This window comes from Rhinoderma darwinii (genome assembly GCF_050947455.1).
Source record: "Rhinoderma darwinii isolate aRhiDar2 chromosome 2 unlocalized genomic scaffold, aRhiDar2.hap1 SUPER_2_unloc_45, whole genome shotgun sequence".
In the NCBI taxonomy this organism is placed as follows: Eukaryota; Metazoa; Chordata; class Amphibia; order Anura; family Rhinodermatidae; genus Rhinoderma; species Rhinoderma darwinii.
The window spans coordinates 102,843-108,735 of record NW_027461713.1 but is presented as its reverse complement, the minus strand read 5'-3'; the positions used below and the strand labels follow the sequence as shown (position 1 = coordinate 108,735).

General features: G+C 42.6%; 1 long non-coding RNA gene across 1 annotated transcript; it reads right to left on the bottom strand.

Annotated features, from left to right (window-relative positions):
- Nucleotides 1-3,683: 3,683 nt before the first annotated feature.
- LOC142677669 (uncharacterized) lies at nucleotides 3,684-4,192 on the bottom strand. Its single transcript, XR_012852611.1, has 2 exons — nucleotides 4,121-4,192; nucleotides 3,684-4,031 (listed from the first exon to the last, which is right to left on the bottom strand). It is a non-coding gene; the product is annotated as an uncharacterized LOC142677669 (long non-coding RNA).
- Between the last annotated feature and the right edge of the window lie 1,701 nt (nucleotides 4,193-5,893).

The window sequence follows — 5,893 nt, the reverse complement described above, 5'->3', positions numbered from 1 at the left end:
AAAAGAATTACAAGCACTGAGGGAGAGCACAGGGCAGGTAATAAAGGGCAGGGGGCGGAGCTAACTCCGAGAGACCAGGCCGCGATAGGCTCTCCCACTCCTGAGCCTGCCACCCTGGTTGGTGGGAGATGGTGTCAGTCGAGCAGGTCTGGCCTCAGGTGTGGATTGATTAATCCCAGGAGTATAGCTAGATGAAGTACCTGGCAGATCCCTAACAGGAGGCTTCAATTCCACCAGTACCTGCCGTGTAAGAGGGCAAGGTATGGCGTGAAGATGTATAAGTTGTGCGAGAGTGCATCAGGGTATACTTACAAGGACAGCAGTATTCAGCCCTTAGAATGCCCCCCCTTACTGGGAGTTAACGCAAAAATTGGGTGGGATTTGGTGCACCCACTGCTGGACCAGGTTTACCACCTCTAACTGGATAATTTTTATACCAGCGTCCTACTCTTCAAGTGCCTCGCTTCCAGAAGTACTGTGGCATGCGGCACTGCTAGAAGAAATCGGAGAGGCCTCCTGTGAAGGATTTGCCTGACACAGCTTCTGTGTCAATGCCCGTGGTTAATAAGCCTGCATCTGTGTCTAGGTCTGCTAGAGTGACTCGATCTGCTACCACTCAGGCTGGTAGGCTGAGGAGTGGGAGAGCCTATCGCAGCCTGGCCAGACGGTTCTAGCTCCCGCCCTTGGTCTACTTATAACTTCATTTGATGCTTGTCCTTTGCCTGTGATTCTCTTGTTTCCTGGCTCTGCTGTTTCTGCTGTTACCATTGACCTCTGCTTCATATTGACCCTGGCTTGACTGACTATTCTCCTGCTCTGCATTTGTTAACACGTACACTCCTGGTTTGACTCGGCTCATCCACTACTCTGTTGCTCACGGTTTTGCCGTGGACAACTGCCCCACTTCCCTTTGCTTTTGTGTACCCTTGTCTTGTTTGTCTGTCGTGCACATATTGAGCATATGGACCGTCGCCCATTTGTACACCGTCGCCTAGGACGGGCTGTGAAAGTAGGCAGGGTCTGAGTGGCGGATAGATTAGGGCTCACCTGTCTGTCTCCCTATCCTGACATTACACCTCCCTAAGACACTGCTTGGGCAAACAAGAAGGGGTGGAAGCAGGGCACATTCTAGCAGCAACATATTGTGTGTTAAGTACAAGGACAAGAGAGATGTCGTTGTATTGACAACAATACATGGCCATACCAGTGCCCATGTACCTGTACGAGGTACCAGTACAGAGAACCCCAAACCAGACTGCATCCTGGACTACAATAGGTGCATGGGAGGGGTGGACTTGTCAGATCAAGTCCTGAAGCCCTACAGCGCCATGCGGTGTGGTATAAGAAGCTGGCCGTGCACATCATTCAGATTGCATTGTTTAATGCGTACCTACTACATCGATGTAAAGGCCAGATGGGAACTTTCCTGGAATTTCAAGAGGTGGTTATCAAGAACCTAATCTTTAGGGACCATGAAGGGGGGCACCAAGTACTTCTGGAAGCAAGGCAACACACATCGTACCAGGGCAATACTTTCCAGGAGGAGTTCCCCAAACTGGCAAGAAGGGAAAAAGTCAAAAGAAGTGCAAAGTATGCTATAAGAGGGGGATAGGGTAAGACACAATATATCAATATGACACGTGTCCCGAAATCCAGGGCTCTGTATGAAAGTGTTTTAAAATGTATCATACATCCCTTGATTTTCAATCTACCCCAGTTTTACTTACCATGATGCACTCCGCACAGCTTATCCCCCTCATCTTTACACTCTGGGCCCTGCTGTCTGCCCAGGCAGCTGTTAACATCCACATGTAGGGTATTGCTGTACCCGTGAGAACCCACATTACTGTTTATGGGATGTATGTCTCCGGTGGCGCATGCTGGGCACAATATATCGGACACTGAAATGGCATATATGTATAGAAAATTGCAAATCTCACTCTGCACTATCTGCTGCGCATTATCTTTTACACAATACCTGTGGGGTCAAAATGCTCACTACACCTCTAGATGAATGCCTTAAGGGGTGTAGTTTTTAAAACGGGGTCACTTCTCGGGGGTTTCAACTGTACTGGTACCTCAGGGGCTTCTGCATACATGACTTAGTACCAGAAAATCCCCAGTAGGCCAAATGGTGGTCCTTTCCTTCTTAGCCCTCCCATGGGCCCAGTTTATCACACATTTTTTTTAATTCACAGCCCATTTCAAATAAATTCTGAGAATAAACTGTGGGGTCTAAATGGTCACAACACCCATAAATGAATTCCTTGAGGGGTTTAGTTTCCAAAATGGGGTCACTTCTGGTGGGTTTCCATTGCTTTGATACCTCTGGGGCTCTGCAAATTCGACATGGCACCCGAAAACCAATCCAGCAAAATCTGGACTCCAAAGAACACATAGCGCTTCTTTCCTTCTGAGACCTCCCATGGGCCCAAACGGCAGTTTATCACCACAAATGGGATATTACCGCACTCAGGACAAATTGGGCAACAAAATGGGGCATTTTCCATGCGAAAATAAGAAATTTTGATAAAAAATGACATCTTATTGGAAAACATTTCATCTTTTTAATTTCACAGCCCAATTCAAAGACGCTCTGTGAAAAAACTGTGGGGTCAAAATGGTAACAACAACCATAAATGAATTCCTTGAGGGGTGCAGTTTCCAAAATGGGGTCACTTTTGAGGGATTCCTACTTTTTTGGCACCTAAACACCTCTTCAAACCTGGCATGCTGCCTAAAATATATTCTAATAAAAATGAGGCCCCAAAATGCACTAGGTGCTTCTTTGCTTCTGGGGCTTGTGTTTTAGTCCAAGAGCACACTAGAGCCACATGTGGGACATTTCTAAAAACGGCAGAATCTGTAAAATACATATTTAGTAGTGTTTCTCTGGTAAAACCTGTGTTACAGAAAAAAATAGAATAAAATTAAATTCAGCAAGAAAAATGAAATTTGCAAATTTCACCTCCACTTTGCTTTAATTCCTGTGAAATGCCTAAAGGGTTAAAAAAAACTTTCTAAATGCTGTTTTGAATACTTTGAGGGGTCTAGTTTTTAAAACGGGAAGTTTTGTGGGTGTTTCTAATACATAGGTGCCTCAAAGCCACTTCAGAACTGAACAGGTACCTTAAAAAAAAGGCTTTTGAAATTTTCTTAAAAATATGAGAAATTGCTGTTTATGTTCAAAAAATCATGCCAATCTAAAGTAGAATTATGGGAAATGTGAACTAGTAAATATTTTGGTTGGTATAACCATCTGTTTTACAAGCAGATGCATTTTTTACTTTAGAAAAATTCTATTTTTTCTACATTTTCTCTAAATTTTGCAATTTTTCATTAATAAACACTGAACATATCAACAACATTTTACAGCTAACATAAAGCCCAATGTCTCACGAGAAAACATTCTCAGAATCGCTTGGATAGGTTTAAGCATTTCGACATTATTACCACATAAAGTTAAATATGTCAGATTTGAAAAATGGGCTCTGAGCCCTAAGTCCCGAACTAGGCTGCGTCCTTAAGTGGTTAAGCAACTATCAAATATATCAATGTTTTACATCTCCTAGCACTCTTTGTCCTAAAGTATATAATCCAGTACATATGGCGGCACGTTCCATACACTCTGTATTGTGTAAGTTGCAGCCGCGCACATAACAATTACCAGTCACACTTATGGATTGATGTTAATGATTTATTTAAGGTTTTTGTGGATCAAAATATATAATGGTAAAGATGACGGTAATACAAGATCCAGCAAAAACTACGGAATATGTCACAGTATATACTGTAGTATCAGTTAGGGGTGGAAAATCTGGATTCGACAGACACAAGAAGAGATGACATATTGTCCTGTTCTGAACCTGGTCTTCTGGGTGATATTGATGCCCTGGTGACCACATTGATGTCTCTTCTGTGACAGATGTTGTAGAAATGTTAAGTCTCGCCATTGGAATTCTTGTAAGATGGCGGATTCTGCCCTTGGTTGTTATTGGTGTTGATGTTCTGTTGATATCTGCTGACTTGTTCTGGGGGGAGAAGCACACAACCCTATTAAATATTGATCATTCAGGCTGCTTGATAAATATAGAGAGGGGACACATCCAGAGGAACTTACCTTTCTATCAGCATTGATGGTGGCTCCTCCGGTGACAGGGAGCGCTATTCTCGCCAGATGTACTGCGGAATTGATATTTATGCTGCAAGACAAATATTTGCTATTAATGTTCTATAATGTGTGTTTCTTAGCAGACACAAAATCTAGAAGACTTTTTAAGGTGATTTGAGGTAAATAAATTTCTTAATTGATCCTTGGCGTCACACTACAAACCTTGAAGATGGTTGATGCAAGCAGTGGGTCTGACCTAGAGCTGTGCTCGGTATTGGTTCAGAGTGCACAAGACCTATAGGAGGTGCACGAATAGGGTCCCAACCCAATCGTATGTAGAGAAGTATTCGGCACACAGACAAATATGATTCAAAACTTCTTTTGTTTTATTTGTATTGTATTCAAATGCCATGGGCGGAGTGCAACGTTTCGGTCCTAGAAGACCTTCGTCAGGCACTGGAACCCTGTTGGCGTGGATGTATCCTGCTGATGAGCACTGCTGTTCATATCGCGGCTTACCGCGCCAAAAACGAGCGGTAAGCCGCGATAAGAACAGCAGTGCTCATCAGCAGGATACATCCACGCCAACAGGGTTCCAGTGCCTGACGAAGGTCTTCTAGGACCGAAACGTTGCACTCCGCCCATGGCATTTGAATACAATACAAATAAAACGAAAGAAGTTTTGAATCATATTTGTCTGTGTGCCGAATACTAGAGCTGTGCTCTTCAGCATGTTACCGGAACTTTCTAATATTCCGATGTTTTATGCCCCGGAGATTGTAACTGTTCCTTAGGAGTCCTGCAAGATGCCAAGTAATGTCTTCCATCAATAGCAATGTTTCTTGTATCCATCATTTTTGCTTAGAAGCTAATGCATCATAAAATCCAGTTGTTCCATCCATTCAGATGACCGGTTCCTTTAGGAAACTCATTGTACTATACTACATACATGCTTACAGTTGGGGAAGTTGTTCCCCAAAGCCCACAACCTTCATTCAGAAATGAAAACGTGTCTAAATACAAGGAGTTGGAATTTTAAGATTGAAAATACTTATTTACACTTTAGTTAAATTAGTTGATAAAATAAATTACAGATACAGAGGAAAACCTAAGAGATGGAAGAACATTTTCACCGCAAACATAATAGACAACTACAAAGCTCTTACCTGTAAGGACATGAACAGATGCAGCTACTTTTTTTGTCCTTTCCTCCTAATGCCCGTTACATAGATTTTACGATCAAAGCGTCCACCAGCCAAGGGGATGCTGGAATGAGAAATATATTTATGTAAGACATATGATAATGTTAGCAGGTAACCACACTTTGCTTAGTTTCACATCCTATAATCCTCCAGTACTGTCACCAAGGTGTACAGCCACCTGCCCCAAAGTGTGAGCTCTGGCTATAAGGACCATGTAGTAATGACGGCTACTGAAAGTATCATACCAACAACATGGAGGAAAACATGACTTACTCATCTGAACCGGGCCTGATCTTTACTTCAAAGATGCCAAAAACAGGTCGGTGGTCTGAGGTCTTCAAAACAGGGCAAGAGTCGTATCTCAGGACTCGCACATCTCCCTCACATTGGCTTTTAAACAACACCCTGTCCTGTAGAGGTCATGAAAATAACAAATATCATTAGTGAAATCATATTATAATAGATTATTAAACTGCAAAACAACACAGACCTAAATGTTGGGCCTACTTTATTTATATTGCAAAATATTGAGACTTTATTGCATTTTAGGTTTGACTTGGTCACACAGATTTCATTAAAT